Here is a 20,531-nt window from a genome sequence, read left to right as displayed (position 1 = left end):
TGGGTGGGCAGACACACAGCGATGTGGACTTCCCTCGGTAATTGACAGGCATGTTAGAGCTTAGCTAGTTGTTAAGGACGCTGGCGTGCCACTGGCTAAAAAGTTTTTTTTTAAAAGCCGGGAACCGGTGCTTAGCAGCGGTTAACAGCGTTAAGAAGCTTCTAGGAACTGTCAGCTTTTTTTCTGCTTTCAAATCGCTCCCAAAAATTGCATGGGGCCTGAATGTTTTGTAAAGGTTTGCTGAATCTAATGTTTTTCAAACTAATATTTACCAGTGAAGCTAAAACAATGACTGGCTGTGTGTATTGTGCCTAACTGCTTAGAATTAGTAAAACAATGTGTAGAAAGTACATTATTCCAGTGATATTTAAGCGCACTTACCATGGAGTATAGAATAAGGCTCTATATACACGGTGAAGACATATGGAAATGGACAGAGGGACTTATGCTTATATTTAAACCTCAGACAACGGGCACTTTCCCATTTGCTCTTATCTAGGAGACATTCAGTTAAGATTAAACAAGACTTGCATGTTTACAGAAGGCAATGCTTTAATATGTAAGTAGTCAGTCAATTAAGTGGTAGAGGCCGTGTCTTTGCACAACAGGTTTCTATGGTGTTTTCTTGTACTGTCCATGTCCTAAGCTCCACAATCCAAACACATCCCAGTTTGTTATGTAGCTTCTATCCAAATAGACCCTGATTTTTTATTAGTGTGTCAAATAGGGAAAGCAAATTAGACTGTATGCCAAAACTCCAAATAACCCTGAATATTATTAGTATGTGAATTGTAGAAGGCATATTAGACTGTATGACAAAATTGTCAGGAACTAATCCAAATAGCCTTATGAATTCAGTATAGTTCTGTATAGCATGTATCCATTACATAAATGTAGGAATAACAAAAAAGAATTCAAAGGATACAAGGAAAAATCAGGAAATGCTTTGTTGAAAATGGATATAAGTTATCGTGGTTGGCAATTATGGCTCTGATGGACTCCTGTAAAATAAGATGTTAGGCAGATGGTGTTTAATGACATCAGCATACAGTAAAGCCGGCCATAGATGAGTCAAAAACTTGAACCTTCTGTCAATTGAAAAACAAAAAAAAATAGCTCATACAATTGTACCATCATTTGTGTAGTTTTTGTGACAAAAATCCAGCATGTTGGATCAGGCAAGCTCGTTTGCGGCACAAAAAATGTGTATCGCAGCTGGCACACTAGTGATGCGAAAAGTGAATGATTTAACAATCGACAAGAATTTTTGTTTGGTTTTCAACTCATCTATAGCCGGCTTAAGGCTCCATTCACACTAATGCATTTTTTGATGCATTTTGCAGAAATGCAGGGAAATTTTTTAGCATGGGTTCCTATGGAACATGTTCACATCAATGCATTTTTGTGCCTCTGCGTTTTTGGAAAGGGTCGGGGACTTTTTTTCATGCAAAATGCTGCATTTGCATGTAATAGAAGTCAATGGACCCGCATCCAAAGCGCAAATACAGCGTTTTTGCGGCGATTCGCAATTTTTTCCCGTTTTTTACACTATATATAGCCGGTTGCTAAGCAACCACAGTGTAAAAAAAAAATCAAAATTTCAGTAAAAACGCGTGTCCAAAAATGTGGCAAGCACTGCAAAAAGCACTGCAGAAACGCTCAAAAGCAACATGCATAGAGGCAAATCGAAAAAAAACCTTAGAAAACAGTGCTGTCCAAAAAAAACTAAAATACTCAAAAATCCTGTGCCAGTGAAACAGAACACTGAAGTGTTTCAGCGGACAGTCCGCTCGTGTGTGGGCTTCAGCGGACAGTTTCAGCGGACAGTCTGACGAACAAAGTTTTTCGGAATTTCCGTAAGACAGTCCGCTGAAACTTGGTTTTGTCCGTCCAAACTTGGTTTCAGCGGACAGTCCGCTCGTGTGTAGGCAAGTTGGACGGACTAAGTATCGCGCATACTCAGAAAGGGTTTACACGGCCGAAGGTTGCATTGCAGTGTATAGGACGTCGTTTTTCTAGTCCCGTCGTACGTGCCGTTCACGTCATCGCGCACGCTTTCAGCGGACTGTTCGTTCATCGTGTGTGGTCAAGTCCGTTCATGCAAATTTTGAGCGGACTGTTTGTCGGATTGTTTGACGAACAAAGTTGGGCGAACAGTCCGCCCGTGTGTACGCGGCCTAAGGCTTACCAGCTGACAAGATCTCTTTTTAGGGAGATCATACGTGCTTGCAAACAAGACTATCACTCCTGGTCCCTTTGACAGGCTCTGCTGGTATCTCCAACTCCTGTATCCCCTTCTCAGAGTGTCAGGTGACCATATACGTAACAATCTGATCAAAAGACTCTTCACAGAATCGTACAATGTGATCGAATCTGGGAAGTTCTGATTTGTGTGAACACTTGGGGAACTATGTCACGCTTTTTCAAGGCAGGAACTGTCAAAGCTGTTGCGTTAGGCTTGTGACAGGTTCACTTTAATGTCTAAAAAAGCATGACGTCATTGAAAACTATATTATAAATCTATGATGTCTGACACTTGTAGTACCGAGACAATGTTCAATTATTAAGATTTGACAGTTCCTGCCTTGAAAAAGCGTGACATAGTTCCCCAAGTGTTCACACAAATCAGCACTTCCCAGATACGATCACATTGTACGATTCTGTGAAGAGTCTTTTGATCAGATTGTTACGTATATGGTCACCTGGCGGTCTGAGAAGGGGATACAGGAGTTGGAGATACCAGCAGAGCCTGTCAAAGGGACCAGGAGTGATAGTCTTGTTTGCAAGCACGTATGATCTCCCTAAAAAGAGATCTTGTCAGCTGGTAAGCCTCACTGAATCTGGTGGTGGAGGAACCTCTTTGGGTGCACCTGCTATATACCTGAAGGGTGTTTTACGGAGTCACTTAAATGGACTGAAATCTCATCTCCTTGTCTCCCTCCCTTTTCTTTGGACTGTTCATGTTTTTCTAATTATTTTATCTGTACTATTTGTGGTTATATCAATTTCTTTTTTGTAAACAGGATATATTATGTTATATTATTATTCTGGCACTATATAAGTTCTAGATGCAAATCGAGCCTAACACTGCAAGCAAGCAAGCAAATACAAACAAAAACAGATAAATACACTTGATTGGAATAATGCAATACATTACATTTTGATTACTAAAATACTCACTACTAATTCTTGTAGAGCCTGCCTTTTGTTCTCTATATGTTGAGAACTAAAAATATAAAAAAATATATATATATATATATTTTTAGAAAGAAAGTATCTAAACACAGCTGATACATACTTTTGGTGGACAGAAACTTTAGAGGAGAATCTAAATCTAATTATATGCAATTAACATGAAGTTCAGTAGCTAACATCCTGCAAATCTCTATCTGTGCCTACTTCCTTTCCACCATAGTAAGTATGCTGGCAATAATGTCTCTGTCTTTCATTTTGTTTCCTAAACTCCACTTGTCTTCTACATCTATTTGAAAGGTCAAGGCTTTTCGTATATATATTAGAATTCTAAACTATCAGGAAACAGGAGGAATTTGTCTACTTTAAAAAGGAATTTAACCCTACCAAAACCTAAAACAAAAAATAAAAACTCCTAACACTTGTCCGGGTCTCAAAAAATAAAAAAATAAAAATTATACTACCCCATGGCACTGTCTTGCTTGAAGCAGAAGTTCTTCCTTATGCCGCGTACACACGTAGCCGACTATCCGACGGACTTAGTCTGGCCCCGCCACCTGGTATGGACTTAAAGGGGAACCCCAACGCAGAAAAAAATCGGCGTGGGGGTCCCCCCCAGGTCCACATCAGACCCTTGTCCGAGCACGCTACCCGGCCGGCCAGGAAAGGGGGGGATGAGCGAGCGCCTCCCCTCCTGAGCCGTACCAGGCCGCGTGCTCTCAACATGGGGGGTGCCTTGGGGACGGGGGGGCCCCACCCCAAAGCACATTGTCCCCATGTTGATGAGGACAAGGGCCTCTTCCCGACAACCCTGGCCATTGGTTGTCGGGGTCTGCAGGCGGGTGGCTTATCGGAATCCGGGAGCCCCCTTTAATAAGGGGGCCCCCGGATACCGGCCCCCCACCCTATGTGAATGAGTATTGGGTACTATGTACCCCTACCCATTAACTTGTAAAATAAAGTACAAAAAAAAACACAACACAGGGTAAAAATAGTTTATTGCACAGCTCCGGGGGTCTTCCGTCTTCGGGGGTCTTCTCGCCGGACTCCTCCGCTATCTTCTTCTAGCTCTTTTACTAGCGGAGGAGCCCGGCTTTCTTCCTCGCCGCCGGCCTCTTCTTCCAACTTCGGGGGTCTTGTCCCCCTCTTCGGTTCTTCTGCCGGGCCATTGCGCCTTCTTATAGCTCTTTTACAGGCGGTGGCCCGGTCTTCTGTCGCCGCTATCGTCGTCGTCGCCGTCTTCTGTTCTTCTCTTCTTCTCATCAGATGTTGACTCGTCGCTCCCTCCGCTCAGAATGGCTCAGACGCGACACGCGGCGACTTATATAGGGACATCACCGGATGATGTCCCCGCCCATTATGGTGTCACAGTCCCAGAGGATGCTGAGACTGTGACACCATAATAGGCGGGGACATCATCCGGTGATGTCCCTATATAAGTCGCCGCGCGCATGGTCCCCGTCATTGTGAGCGGAGTGAGTGACGAGTCAATATCTGAAGAGAAGAAGAGAATAAGAGAAGAACAGAAGGCGGCGACGACGACGACGACAGTGGCGACAGAAGACCGGGCCACCGCCTGTAAAAGAGCTATAAGAAGGCGCGGTGGCCCGGCAGAAGAACCGAAGAGGGGGACAAGACCCCCGAAGTCGGAAGAAGAGGCCTTCGGCGAGGAAGAAAGCCAGGCTCCTCCGCTAGTAAAAGAGCTAGAAGAAGATAGCGGAGGAATCCGGCGAGAAGACCCCGGAAGACGGAAGACCCCCGGAGCTGTGCAATAAACTATTTTTACCCTGTGTTGTGTTTTTTTTTGTACTTTTTTTCACAGGTGAATGGGTAGGGGTACATTGTACCCCATACTCATTCACATAGGGTGGGGGGCCGGTATTAAAGGGGGCTCCCAGATTCCGATAAGCCCCCCACCCGCAGACCCCGACAACCAACGGCTAGGGTTGTCGGGAAGAGGCCCTTGTCCTCATCAACATGGGGACAAGGTGCTTTGGGGTGGGGGGGCCGCGCGGCCCCCCCTTCCCCAAGGCACCCCCCATGTTGAGGGTACCTGGCCTGGTACGACTCAGGAGGGGGGGGCACTCGCTCCTCCCCCCCCCCTTTCCTGGCCGGCCGGGTAGTGTGCTCGGACAAGGGTCTGATGTGGACCTGGGGGGACCCAGGGGGGATTCCCCTTTAAGTCCATACCAGGTAGCGGGGCCAGCGACGTCTCCTTCGCAGGCCCCGCCTACCTGGAGACCCGCTCAAAAGGAGCAGACTTTTCTCCGGGCGGGAAAAGTCAGTTCATTTCAAAAGTACGGCGGACTCGCATACGCACGGCCAGATTGTCCGTTGAAATGCGAGTCCGGCGGGAAGATTGGAGTGCAAAACTACTTTCCTGACGCATCATGGCAGCACACACACTGGGTTGTGACTCCGCCTCCACAACCTGATAGGACTGGTTAGCTATAAGATTTGAAGAGGAGTCCACCGTTGCATTCTCCTTATTTTCCTCACCTGAATGGGACATCACGCTTGCGATCGGTTAGCAATGGAGCCCCTTACCGCACTACCCCAGCTAGGTTCAGCCTCTCCTACCTGGAAGCCCCTGTCCGTACGGTCTCTAAATAAGCTATAATGCAGGGGGCCCCACTCTGGTGGTCTCAGGGGCAAGACAACAAAATCAACATAACAGACCTTTAAAAGACAAAAACCTTAAAAAGGTTTTAATAATTTGCAGCGGTCTCCCCCCTATCTGTTTTGGTTCCCACTTACTTCCCAGGCATGCCTCCCTTTCTGCTTATTTTTCGTTTTTCTCTTTTCTTCCTTTTTTTCCCTTCCCTTTCGCTCTGGGCACGCTGAGCCCTGTAGTTCCACAACGCTGTGACCTCTCCATCATGGCGGCCGCGTTGGGACGCTCGGCGCTCAGGAAGTGACGTTTTCCCCTTGCCCTCTGCATTTGCCAGCATCCAAGATGGCGCAGAGCGGCGCGGCCGGCCAGTGCGCATGCACGGCGGTGACGTCACTCCTCCGGCGACGGCGGGCTATTTAAAAACTGACATTTTTGTTTTGAAGTGCTGCTTGTGCTTTCTACAACATCTACCATCCTGATCTCTGCACACAGCCTGCTGCCTTGCAAGACAAGTCCTCCTGATCTCTGGTAAGCCCTTTTTCTATCATCTTTATGTACTTTACCATTTATTTCTGTGTCAGCACCTTCTGCCCATACTCTGCATTGGCTCTTACACTGAAAACCTCTGGTCACAGGTGTACTCTATTCTTCCCTATGGAGACCGCTGCCCTAGTAGACCATCCCAGAACTACAAGGTAAGGGGACTTATGGATTGGTAAGTAGTGAAGAGGAGAAAAAGAGAGCACTGCCAATTAATATCTTTCATTTTGGTAGCTCTGGCAGGTCATCGGGGTCATCCCATTCTAAAAGAAAGGAACGTTCCCCCTCAAGACACTCTCACTCTCGGCGTAGTTGGTCAAGGTCTTCCCGTCATCGCAGAGAAGCGTCATCCTCACACCGAGAGGAGCACCATACCCGTCCTGCGGTTAATACCTGCTGGGTCTGTGGAGCGCAAGCATTACCTAGTAAGCTTGTTTGCCAAATCTGTCTGGAGGAAGCAACTCGAGACAAGGAAGCTGACGCTAGAGAAGCTTCCAATATTATAAGAGACTCGGTTAAAGAAACAATCTTGCAGGTGACAGCATATGATCCAATCAGGTCATCTAACTCAGCCTCAACTTCACACACCCCTCAGGATCCAGATGACTCCCCAGAGGATGAGGAACCCCTGGCCCCTACAGTTTTCGACTTTGCATTAATAAACCCATTCGCAAAATCAGTTAAGGAGGCGATCGGTTGGGAGGAAGAGAGAGACGTCCCACCTAAGTTACGGAAATATTTCCCTAACCTAAAAAAAAGACCCTGAGGTCTTCCCCTTTATTGAAGAGCTAGAGGAGCTCATAAAAGATGAATGGCAAAAACCAGAAAAGAAGTCCGGCTTGAATAACAGATTAGCAAAGCTCTATCCCCTAAAAGAGCCAGCAGTGAACCCTCTTATCTCCGCTCCCGTGGTAGACTCCTCACTGATGCGTTTAGCGCGCCATGTAACCCTACCAATAGAAGACGCCGTAACCTTTAAGGATGTGATGGATCGCAAGATCGACCTCGACCTTAAGAAAGCCTATTCAGCAGCGGGGGGGGGGGGGGGGGGGGCCTGTAGGCCAGAAATTGCTCTAGCAGCGGTCGGTAGAGCCATCACCTCCTGGACGTCTGGCGTTGAAAAATTTATTGTAGAAGCAGCAGACCAAGACAAGATTATTTCAGCACTGCAGGAACTCAGCCTTGCGGGTGATTTCGTAGCAGAGGCGGCGGTGGACGTTATACGGTCCTCAGCAAGAGCGATGCTAGCCTCAGTAACTTCCAGAAGAGCTCTCTGGCTAAAACCTTGGGTTGCTGACGCAACTTCCAAATCCAGCTGGTGTAAGATCCCTTATGATGGCACTAACCTTTTTGGTTCAAAATTATATTCCGCAATATCAAAGGTCATGGGGGGAAAATCGGGTCTAATACCGTCGGACAGAAGATCCAAACAACAGAAAAATCCGCCCTTCAGACGACAAATGGAATTGGCGAAGCACACAACCCTCTTTTGTGAGAATCCAAAAATCAAAGACAACCGTTCCGGGAGACCAACAAAAATCTTTTTGATGCCACGCATGCCCAGCCCGCAATAGTAGGTGCGAGGCTGAGGCTATTTGCCCAAGTATGGATAGACAAAATAAAGGAACCCTGGACGATATCCACCGTTCAACAAGGTCACAGGTGGAAGTTCAAACGAAAACCGCCAAAAAAACACTACAGACCTACCAAACTACCTTTTTCGCGCCTGAAACGAAAGCTTTTGGTCAGATACATTATGGAGTTGCTCCAAAAGCAAGCAATCATAGAAGTTCCACAGGAGCAGAGAGGAGAGGGTTTTTACTCTCCCCTTTTCTTGGTGTTAAAGAAAACAGGAGACCTGAGGCCTGTGTTGGACTTAAAAAAGTTAAACCAAATGATTCTAGTCGAATCGTTCAGGATGGAGAGTCTCCAATCAATATTACTAACAATAGGAGAGAAAGATTGGATGCTCTCGGTCGATTTGTCCGACGCTTATCTACACATTCCAGTGCATCAAACCTTTCAAAAGTACCTGCGCTTTGCGATAGGCAGGCAACACTTTCAATTCAAAAGCCTCCCATTCGGGATATCGACGGCACCCAGGACCTTCACAAAGGTGTTACTTCCGGTTATAGCACTATTGAGAGAGAGGGGTCTAAGAGTCCTACACTATCTCGACGATATTCTTCTTCTAGCAGACAATCGAGAAACACTTCTACGACATCGTTCAATTCTGATTTCCACACTCCAGCAATTCGGGTGGATAGTGAATTGGAGGAAGAGCAGCCTGGTCCCAGTACAGAAAATGGTCTTCCTAGGAGCCGAATTGGACACCAGATCCAACACAGTAGGGCTTCCCCAGGAAAAACTTTATCCTCTTATCCGCAAAGTAAAAAAGCTACTGTCAGTAGACCACCTGTCTGCAAGAAAATGCTTAAGCGTTCTGGGCTCAATGTCATCAACCTTTCTAATGGTTCAGTGGTCCCAATGGAACTCGAGGGTATTCCAGAATTTGTTCCTAAAACAATGGAATGGGGTGTCAATGTCACAACAAATAACAATCACCAGGACAGTCAAGGAGTCAGTACGATGGTGGACTCAAACCAGCAATTTAGCACGCCGTCGTCCTATCGTTCATCCACTCCCAGAAATAGTAACGTCGGACGCCAGTTATCTTGGGTGGGGAGCGTATCATCTAGACCGGGGAGCACAGGGCCGCTGGCCCTTCTGTCCACAAGGGATAGTCTCAAACGTTCTGGAACTCAGGGCTGCATGGCAAGCACTTCTAACTTTCAGTCCCCTTCTTTCAGGGAAGAGTGTCCTCCTGCGCATGGACAATACAGTGGCTGTGAATTATGTCCACAGGCAAGGGGGCACCAGAAGCAAGGCCCTAATGCAGGAGGTTCGACCTATAATCGAGTGGGCTCAAGTCTACCTGACGGATTTGGAGGCAGTATACGTACCCGCAATTCACAAACAACTCGCGGACGACCTAAGTCGAATATTTATTTCAAACAACGAGTGGTCTCTCAGTCATAAGGCCTTTACTCTTCTGACACGCAAATGGGGCATTCCCGATATGGATCTGGCAGCAACTCCAGCGAACCGCAAATGTACTCACTTCTTAGCAAGGACCGCCTATCCAGCAGCAACAGGGATCGACAGTCTCCACCATCCTTGGAAATTTCGCCTAGGTTACATATTCCCTCCGGTGCCCCTGATAGCCAGGTTTCTGGCCAGACTGAGGAGTTCGTCTTCCACAGTAATAGCAGTGTTGCCCTTCTGGCCCAGAAGACCATGGTTTCCGACCATCCTGCAATTGAACACAGAGGAGCCTCTCCCACTTCCGCTGTTCCCAGACTTGCTCTCACAAGGGAAATTCCTACACCCGTTACCAGAGCGATTACACCTGACGGCTTGGAAACTGAAAGGGAAAGGTTGCTAGATCAGGGTTGTTCATTAAGAGTAATATCCACCTTACAACAAGCAAGGAAGAAATCGACAAACAACATATATAATAAGATTTGGAAGAAATTTTCCGCAATAGCCCAACTACAGTCCTGGAACCCCCTTTCTCCATCAGTCTCTCAGGTGTTAGAATTTCTACAACTAGGTCTAGAGAAAGGATTAAGGTCAAGCACCTTAAAAGTTCACGTCTCTGCCATATCCGCAATGACAGGAATCAAGTGGGCTTTAAACCCCCTCATCATTCAGTTTCAGAAGGCATGCCTAAAAATAAGGCCTCCCAGAAAACCAACTTTTCCGACCTGGGACCTGTCGATCGTTCTGGAAGCTTTAACAAAAGAGCCTTTCTCGCCGGGGGGATCAGTTTCCCTATGGGACTTGACATTAAAACTATCATTTCTAGTTGCAATTACATCGGCCAAGAGGGTCTCTGAGCTGCAAGCTCTATTAATCAAAGAACCACACCTAGTTTTTTTCCCAGACAGGGTCGTACTCAGACCTTCGGAACAGTTCGTGCCAAAGGTAGCATCTAGCTTCCACTTTAATCCGGAGATCAATCTTCCTGTTTTTCTCAACACAGATGGAAATCCACATCTTCTGGACGTGAAGTCTGCAATATCTGCCTACCTGGAGGCTACCGCTCCATTCAGGAAGTCAGAAAACCTCCTGGTCATTCCGCATGGCGCCAAAAAAGGTCAAGCGGCTTCTTCAAGGACAATATCTTCATGGTTGATTAAAGTCATCAAGAAGCATATCTAGTTCAACATCTTCCAATACCGGAAAACCTGAAAGCGCATTCAACGAGGGCGATGGCGGCCTCATGGGCAGCGTACAGTAGAGTATCACCAGAGACTATTTGCAAGGCAGCAACTTGGTCATCAAAAACCACATTCATGTCACACTATAGAATAGACCCGGCTCAATTAACTACGGTTGAGTTCGGGAGATCAATTATTCAATCAAATTCATCCATATCTTGTACCTGAGTAAATAAAAAACTTCTGAAAGGCACCCTCCCATGTAGCGAGTTATTTCCCAGTGTGTGTGCTGCCATGATGCGTCAGGAAAACGGAAAATTGTATACTCACCTTTCCGTAATTTTCCTTTCCTGACGCATTCCATGGCAGCACACAGATCCCACCCCTCTAAGGTGATAGTTACTGAGAATGCAACGGTGGACTCCTCTTCAAATCTTATAGCTAACCAGTCCTATCAGGTTGTGGAGGCGAAGTCACAACCCAGTGTGTGTGCTGCCATGGGATGCGTCAGGAAAGGAAAATTACGGAAAGGTGAGTATACAATTTTCCATTTTCTAAGTCCGCCGTACTTTCGGGTAAAAAAATTCTGCCGGAGGCTACACACAGGGGGATTGTCCGGCGGACTTGAATTTGCCGGACTTTTCCAACCGATTGTTTGATCGTGTGTACGCAGCATAAGTCACTCTTCCCTAGCATCATCTTTAATAGAGGTCCAGTGCATGAGCAAATGTGCAGGGAGTCTCTTTCAGATGATAATCCGTCATGTCTGCACTAGGGCTGAAACAACTAATCGATTAATCGACAACTAATCGATTATGAAATTAATCGAGTACTATTTTCATAATCGATTAATCGGGCAGTAACATAATGGGGTTGAAAAAAATAAACTAAAATGAGCCCTTTATAGTACAAAGAGAGCAAATGATCGCTACTGTAAATATTACTTTCACAGTTCTACAGTAAAAAAAATGAACCCCTTACAGTAGTGATTATCTGCTTTTTTTTGTACTATAAAAGGCTCATTTTAGTTTTTTTTAACCCCATTATGTTACTAAACGTCATAGACCTGGTTCACATCTATGTGTTTTTTGCAGAAATGCACTACAGTTCATTTGCATGATTTCCTTTGAGACACGTTCACGCAAAATGGTGCTTTTTTGGTTCAATATACATCAATAGAGAAGCGGCAGAGAAGCAAGTAATGCGTTTTTGAAGCAATTTGTGTTTTTAATTCTGCCCAACAATAAATTGGCCAAAAAAAATGCAAAAACACAATCGCAGAAAAATCACGTGTGTAAAAATCAAAACGCACAGCAAAAAGCACAGCAGAAACAGATCAAAAGCAAACTGCATAGGTGTGTACCGAGCCTTATGCTGGCCACACGGATCAATTTTCTGACGAGAATATTCAGACAAAAAATCTTTGTACATTCACTGAATGAAAGAATGTTTGAAATTCTCACTTGTTTTTAACATTCTGTTTTTAAAATGAATGTAATTTCTGAATGAAAACCACATACACTGTTTGAAAATTTCTTTGACCAAGCAGTTTTCTATTTCCAAATTTTCCCGTCACTGTGGTTGAAAATGAACGTCGATTTGACCCCACTAACGATAAGAAAATAGAACTAACGTTCTTAAAATTACTTTTTTTTTTGAAGGAAGATTTTGTTTTTAATTAAAAAAAAATTGATCTCTGAGTCTGATATTTACCAGATTCACCCTCTAATAGTGTATACAGTATATCTCCTCTAATATTATATACAGTATATCTCTTCTGTCTGTTATTCTCAGAGTGGATTACATATTTTTTTTCCCTAACCATATAGACGGTTATTTATATTTACCATATTTACATTTATAGAGATATTTAAGAATTAAGTGCCTTTTTTTAAAACTTGACATAGTAACTAAAATGTACACCACACTTTTTTTTTTTTTAAGGTTAGTAACCAATTAATCAAAACAATAATCGGCCAACTAATCGATTATGAAAATAATTGTTAGCTGCAGCCCTAGTCTGCACATGCATGAGATCTTGCAAACTGCATCTTGGGATGTCTATGTCACACATCCTCGGAGGCAATTTGTGAGATCTGAAACCTGCATAGACACACTGATGTAGTCTTTGCCAGAGCAATGGCAGAGCCAGTGACATGTGTGCGCCTGCGTGCAGGCACACAACATCATCCTTGCCTAAGCAAGAATTTAGCAAGTAAAAAAAATAAAGTAAAGTAAATAAATAAGACCTTGTTCAGATGAGTGCTAGCACCTGTACTGCATACAGGAGGCCTTTACATGGTGTTTGTATCTGCCCCCAGTTGCATGGAGACAGCCTGTGGAGGTGGATGTAGATGCAGTGGCTGCATGGACACAACTGCATGTCAAAATTTGACAACGGTGCAGGAGCAGGTCTGTGTTCAGGGCCATTCCCCTGCTCCTGCACAGCTGTCAAATTTTGATGTGCGACTTTGTCTGCATCCACCTAGTTGGGGGCAGATGCAAACACCATACAAAGGCCTCCTGCATGCAGTACAGATGTCAGTGCCCTTCTGAAAGAGGCATAAAAAACGTTTTCTACTTTTTTTACATAAAACATTTTTTTTATATGTGTAAGAAGGAGGGAGAGGAAGCAGGAGAGAAGATCTCATTAAAATGGGTAAAGTTCCATTGAAGGAGCTAAAGAAAGATTCTGCATGTCTTTAGAATTCCTATGCCTATTTCTACATATATATTGTACTGTGTATATACAGGGCTGCTGATAAGGCAGTGCAGCCAGCCCTCCTGTACCAGGCTCCATCAGTTCAAAAGGGTGGCCCGGGCACCTGTTGAGCAGGAGGTCCAGCTGTACTGTCTTATTGCAGACTCCAATCCTCTTCTGACTCGTTTGCTGCACTGCCAGCTTGTCCTCTTCTTTCCCCCTCTGCCTGCACTGCAGGTGGATTGGTTCTAGCACATGCTCTCTTTCCATCTGCTGTCTGGGCCTCCATGTGTGCCCCTTTCCCCTGCAGTGCTGCCAGCTGCCCCCCTCCTCTCCTGCTGGCAGTTGCTGCAGGCACACAAGGTAATGTTTCTAAGATGGAGAGCGGGGGAAGGGCCCAGTAAATATGTAATTTACTGGCCCCTTCCTTTCCTGAATGAACATAGTGAGCGATCAGTACCAATCACTCCTGTGTCCATTCATCACTGAAGCATAGTAAACTGTGTTTACTATGCCTCAGTTTGTGAATGAGTAGAAAGCCTCTGAACACTTTCTATTAACCACTTGCTTACTGGGCACTTAAACCCCCCTCAGTCCCAGACCAATTTTCAGCTTTCAGCGCTGATGCACTTTGAGTGACAATTACGCGGTCATACAACACTGTACCCAAATGAAATTTTTATCATTTTTTTCCCACAAATAGAGCTTTCTTTTGGTGGTATTTAGTTACAGCTCGGAGTTTTATTTTTTGCTAAACAAACAAAAAAAGATGCAAAAAAAAAAAAAAAATCATGTTTTAATAGTTTGTTATAAAATTTTGCAAACGGGTCATTTTTCTCCTTCATTGAAGTGCGCTGATTAGGCGGCACTGATAGGCTGCATTGGTGGGCACTGATGGGCTGCATTGGTGGGCACTGATGGGCTGCATTGGTGGGCACTGATAGGCTGCACTGGTGGGCACTGATAGGCATAGTTAAGGCGGCACTAATAGGCACAGATAAGGCGGCACCGATGGGCACAGATAAGGCGGCACTGATGGGCAAAGATGGGCACAGATAAGATGGCACGGATGGGTGGCACGGATAAGTGGCACGGATGGGTGGCACGGATGGGCACTGATAGGTACCACAGATAGATGGGACTGATGGGCACTGATAGGTGGCACTGATAGGTGGCTCTGATAGGTGGCACTGCTGGGCACTGATGGGCGGCACTGCTGGGCACTGATGGGCGGCACTGCTGGGCACTGATGGGCGGCACTGGGGTGCAGCACCTTTGAGGCAGATTTTGGGTGGCACTGTGGGTGGCACTGCTGGGTGGCACTGTGGGTGGCACTGTGGGCACTGCTGGGTGGCACTGTGGGCACTGCTGGGTGGCACTGTGGGCACTATGGGCACTGCTGGGTGGCACTGACAGGGGGGCACTTACTTTATTTCAGGATGGCACTGCGGGTGGCAGGTGGGCACTGGCAGGGGGCAGGTGTCCGTTTAAATTGCTGGCCGTGATCGGGACTGATGTCCCGAACACGGCCGCCGGCGATCGGCTTTTTTTTTTTCTCCTCGCGCTGTCAGCGCGAGGAGGAATACTAGCCGATTACCGGCTCCGTTTTATCACATGATCAGCTGTCATTGGCTGACAGCTGATCACGTGATAAGGGGTCGGGATCGACCCCTTACACGGATCGGTGATCAGGCGAGTCTCACGGACTCGCCGATCACAGAGCGCGCCGCGCGCGCCCCTCATTTTTTGGTTTAAAAAAATGTGTAAATAAAAAAAATTGTCTTAACAGTTTGAATGTCTAATATGTTGTGTTTCTTGGATCTATAAGATAGATAATCTTTGTGTGCAGATCTTGTTAGACACCACAACACAAACATATTTTTTTTCCACATTTTAGCATCTGGTCATGCATGTCAAAGATTTTAAAACTACTAACTGAAGGGCTGCATGGTGTATGAGACCTAATACCAGTATCATACAGAAAAGTAGAATACAGTAGAAGAACAAGAGTGCACAGGATCCCCTTCAATAAAATTGTTAAGTTTTTTTGCTTTTAAAAAAATAAAGAAAAACTAACACTCTTCTCAATGGTCTAGCAGGCATACCTGGAAGTTGCACCATCACTGGTCCCCAAAGCTTTAGAAGGAAGATTCTAGAATCTAGGTGTTACGCAGGCGGAACGTACGCCAGGTCATAGATACAATCGGCAAGGATTTTAAACAAACCAGGCGATATGCAGTAGGTGCCACTATACAGCACAAGGAAATGTGTTTTTATGGGAAAAGTTTTTAATAAACGAAACGTACTGCACAATCATTTGATATTGTTTTTTTTTTCGTTATTGGGTTATTCCTGCTGGTGACATTAGATGTCTGCTGAGCCAATATCAACACAAAGGAATTTCTTAAACACTATGAGGGTCCTGGTGGCCCAAAGTTATCTGGGTATTCTTGCTGGTGAAACAAGATGTATGCTGAGCCCATCCCAATATAAAGGAATTCCATGTAAGTTGTGAGATTCCTGGTGGCCCATAGATATCTGGTGAGTAGCCCCCTTACCATAGGTGGTGGTGTACATTTGTAAAAAGGAGCACTTTTAAGTAAAAAGAGTACGGATCACATAAGAACATGTAGTGATATAAAGAAATAGCATAAAGGACTAGCATTGCTGTAAATGACGCGTACACACGACCAGACTTTCTGGCCGTCTAGGTCCGACGGGATCAGTGTGGGCTAGTCCGATCGTTTTTCGGGAAAAAAATACGATGGACCTAGAAATAGAACATGTTTCAAATCTATCCGATGGACTCAATTCCAACGGACTAAAATCGGTAAAACTGCTCGTCTGTGTGCTAGTCCAATGGACCAAATATGACGCAAGGGCAGATATTTGCTACTGTCTATTGAACTTCCTTGTTTAGTCCCCTCTTACGTCATCACGTTCAAAACTAACGGACTTTCGAAACGGACTTAGTCCGTTCGTGTGTGGCCAAGTCTATTCGTTTGGAAAGTCCATCGGAACTCCGCTGAAAAGTCAGTCGGACCTAGTAGAAAATCCGGTTGTGTGTACACGGCATAATTCATTACGGGACATTATTTTCACTGCTATCAATAACAGGGAATTATTTATTTATTTTTAATCCATTTTTATTTTCATTCATATTTGTTTCTTTTTTATTGTTGCCGATTTATTTTTTATGTAGATTCATGTATCAGACATATGGTGAACACTTTAATAGCTACCGCCTCAACATTAAAGAATGGCCCTAGGTTTATTTTTCACACTCCAGCATGCACGGTTATGCTAAAATATGTTGCACAAGTTTTGTAGGTAAGAGCACACGAGTGCATTTATGTATGTGTGTGCATTTGGGGGCTTTCAAATGTTTTGTGTCACATTTATTTTTTTACTTAACGTGAGGATGTTATTTCTTTGCGACGGGACTACGTTCAGGCTAGTAACCAATAGCTTTGGTCTAGGAATTTGATCTGAGCATGCGTGGCAGTTTGTCTGATCGGAATTCTCTACAAACGATCGGACAAAGTCCCATCAGATCATGTTGTTGGAAAATTTTATAGACCAGCTCTAAAACTTTGTCGGTCGGATATTCCGAAAGAGTCCGATGGGGCCCACACGCGATCGGATTATCCGACAACACGGTCCGATTGGACATTTTCCATCGGAATATCCGACGGTGTGTACAAGGGCTTAAAGGACACATCAGGGGTCCATAATACCTCAATGAAGCTATAATACCGCAATGAAACTGATCAAACTTGATCAGCTTCATCCCCGGCCAGAGCAGCCAGGGAATGGCAGCACTAAATCCTGAAGTGACATAATACACATTTGAATGTGTGGCCCCCCGCAACTGATGAATGAGCACCCCTGGCTTTGTTCCCTACTCACACTTACACAGTCCACTCTTTTTCACCCTTCAGAAAGCTGAGCCTGCGAGAAAGAGAGTGGACTGCGCATGTGTGGGTAGGGAACAGGGCTGGGAGTGGGCGTTAGTGAACTTATTTGCAAAACAGAGTGTAGCACCCTGATGTTTAGACAGGGCTGCTATTAAATATAGTTGCCAGGCGATAGTTGCCTTGGCCAATTGTTAGGAGATCAATTGATTTCCCCCTAATTCTGGACTTGCTGCACTTTTCTCTTCTGTCACTAGGTGGCACTGTAGCTGGTGACATTGGATAAGACAGGGGCATAGCAAGGGCAGATTAGGACTGAATGGGGTGTCTCAGCTAATGGGCAAGGATTTTCTTGGTCCCTTGGCCTACTGGGAGAGCCTATTTATTTGGAAGGATTCAGGTGATCGGGGTTCTGTGCCACCTGGCTGGCTGTCTGGGTGGACATGTGTCAAGCTGCCCCGGGTTGCTAGGCCGTAAGCCTGAGGCCTATCCCAGGGACATCTGGCTGCTATCCAAAAGCAGGAGAGCAGCGTAGGGTTGGGACTGTGGGCTTGTAGTCCGACCAGAAGAAACGGTTCCGCCAGCCGGGGAACCAGTTGTGGTCAGAGGTGGAGGGGAAGCTGTCGCCACTAAAGGGCCATCCACCTTGTTACCGGAGACCAGTGTGAGTAAGCTGAGGCCAGTACCAGAGCAGACTTCTCGCCAGCTGGAGACAGCAAAGAAGTGGGAAAACTTCAGCAAGTTTAGTTAGGGACCCAGCGGGACAGTAGAGGTGACGTTTATGGAGCATCAGTGAGTGCCAAGTCAGGGACCTAGCGTGTCAGCAGGGGTGACGCTTGAAGAGTATATGTGAGTGCCAAGCCAGGGACCCAGCAGGGAAGCGGGGTGACGCTTGAGGAAGATACTGAGTGCTAACAGTAGAAGAGCTCAGGGGATCCAGTGGCTATTGGATGTGATGTCTAGTGAGAGAGACTGGGAACTCATTGAGTGAAGACCCACAGTGAGTGATTGTCCGGTAAGCTGAGAACTGTTCGTGTTGCAAATAGTTGGATATAATTACAGTTAGTAACTTCTACAAGATTTTTTACCTTAGGAGACAGTGTCCTACCTATACAGAAGTGGTATCCAGCTGTAGGCCTTCACTTGTATGGCTGTCTTCCTATAGAAGTCTCGGAGTCTGCCAATTAACATTGCATCTACCTAAGGGTGTCCTGGCCCTAACCCCCCCCCCCCCTCACCACCACAGTTCTGTTTAAGAGACAATAAATCTCTTTACATTCAAAAAGTGTCTGGCGCCCACCCTTTACATCTTGCATTACACTCACTATGTCTTGTAACCCACTCTACACAGAAGGATGTATAGCTGTCCCTGATGCTGGAGGTCACCATTAGGCATAAAGGTGCTCGGGACTTTGCTACAAGAGCACAGCATTTTAATGTATGAAGGAAACTGCAATACCTAGGTATGTTTTCAGGAAAAATAAGTAAGGTGAACTAACACTTTAAATATGAAAAGCCTTGGAAATAACCATGTGACACTTACCTAAAGCAGACCCCATATCGGATTTTGAACTTGTAAACATATTTTGCAGAGTGAAGAAACCGTGTTTCAGGCACAGCAAATGAGAAAGGTTTTATTGGCATATTACTGCTGACATAGAGAACAAAATTAATGTCATTTTAATAAAAGTACAAATAATAGATCACTGCAGTTTCAATAAAGCCCCATACACACTATCAGATTTTCTGCAGATTTTTTCCTTCAGATTTACCAAAACCATGTAATATGAGGTCAAACCTTAGGAGTTTCAATGTGTATGCAATCAGGCAGGCCCATCTACTACATGGTTTTGGTAAATCTGAAGACAAAAATCAGCAGAAAATCTGATAGTGTGTATGGGGCTTAAGTATGAAGCCGCGTACACACGGGCAGATTGTATGGCCTACTTAGTCCGCCGAAACACATTTCAGCGGACAGTCCGCTCGTGTGTGGGCTTCAGCGGACTTTTTCAGCGTGCAGTCTGGCGTACTAAGTATTTCGGAATTTCCGTAATACTGTCCGTCATACTTTGGTTTCAGCGGACAATCCGCTCGTGAGTAGGCTAGTTCGACGGACTAAGAATGGCGCATGCTCAGAAAGGATTTACACGGCGGAAGGTTGCATTGCTGTGTATTGGACTTCCTATTTCTAGTCCCGTCGTACGTGCTGTACACGTCATCGCGCAAGCTTTCGACGGACTGTTTGTGCATCCGTGTGTGGTCAAGTCCGTTCATTCGAAAGTATGACGGACAGTCCGTCGGATTGTATGACGGACTAAGTAGGCCATACAATCCGCCCGTGTGTACGCGGCCTAAGGCTTCAAACTACCAAACAGCACATAAATGTGGAATAGAAACATGCCAAATGCCATTGTATTAAAGATCGGCTCTACAGGGAAAAAAAATGCTTCCTGATCAAGTAAGGTTTGGATTGAATTGGATATTCACTGAAACAAAAATCTACAGTGTTATTACGTATTCATAATAATATCCAGTTATACTTTGTGAAATTACAAAACACATTTAGACTTTTTTAAAGATTCTACAGAATTGGCTAGAACTAGCTTCTGTTGAAGTCTATTGGGCATTTTCACAGCTTTTACCATAAAGAAGGCTTCCAGTATGTAGAAATTAAACCCCATTTCTACCAGGTGTACAGTGTTTCTTGTCATATTCAATGACCATAAATGAGCAATTTCATCTGCACTCTCTCCAGTTCCTAAGCACCCTTTTTGTAGAAAACTTTTCCAGCAGCCTAATGCCACATACACACGGTCGGAATTTCCGACAACAAATGTTCGATGTGAGCTTGTTGTCTGAAATTCCGACCGTGTGAGGCTCCATCCGACATTTTTTGAGAGCTGGTTCTCAAATGTTCCGATATTTTTTCCGACAACAAAATCCGTTGTCGTAAATTCCGAGCATGTGTACACAATTCCCACGCACAAAATTCCACGCATGCTCGGAATCAAGCAGAAGAGCCGCACTGGCTCGTCGTACATGTTGTACGTCGCTGTGTTCTTGACGTTCGGCATTTCCGACAACATTTGTGCGACCGTGTGTATGGAAAAAAAATTTGAGCCAACATCCGTCGGAAATAAATCCAGGATTTTGTTGTTGGAATGTCCGATCGTCTGTACGCAGCAAAAGTGTTTCAACACCACCACTTCAAGTAATCCTAAAGGCAAAAAGTAAAGGTAAAAAAAATAACAAACATGTTATATTTACCTGCTCTGTGCAATGGTTTTGCACAGAGCAGCCCCAATCCTCCCCTTCTCGGGTTCCCCGCCAACCCTCCTGGCCCCTCC

The 20,531-nt window shown here is 45.2% G+C and overlaps 1 long non-coding RNA gene across 1 annotated transcript; it reads right to left on the bottom strand.

Moving 5' to 3' along the window:
- Positions 1 to 922: 922 nt before the first annotated feature.
- On the bottom strand, positions 923 to 18,837 carry LOC143942229 (uncharacterized). Its single transcript, XR_013264732.1, has 3 exons — positions 18,728 to 18,837; positions 3,181 to 3,226; positions 923 to 1,001 (listed from the first exon to the last, which is right to left on the bottom strand). It is a non-coding gene; the product is annotated as an uncharacterized LOC143942229 (long non-coding RNA).
- Between the last annotated feature and the right edge of the window lie 1,694 nt (positions 18,838 to 20,531).

The sequence above is a fragment of the Lithobates pipiens genome, unplaced genomic scaffold (genome assembly GCF_037356315.1).
Source record: "Lithobates pipiens isolate NorthernLeopardFrog02 unplaced genomic scaffold, aLitPip1_a1.2 Scaffold_10, whole genome shotgun sequence".
Lineage (NCBI taxonomy): Eukaryota > Metazoa > Chordata > Amphibia > Anura > Ranidae > Lithobates > Lithobates pipiens.
This window is presented reverse-complemented; position numbering and strand designations above follow the sequence as displayed.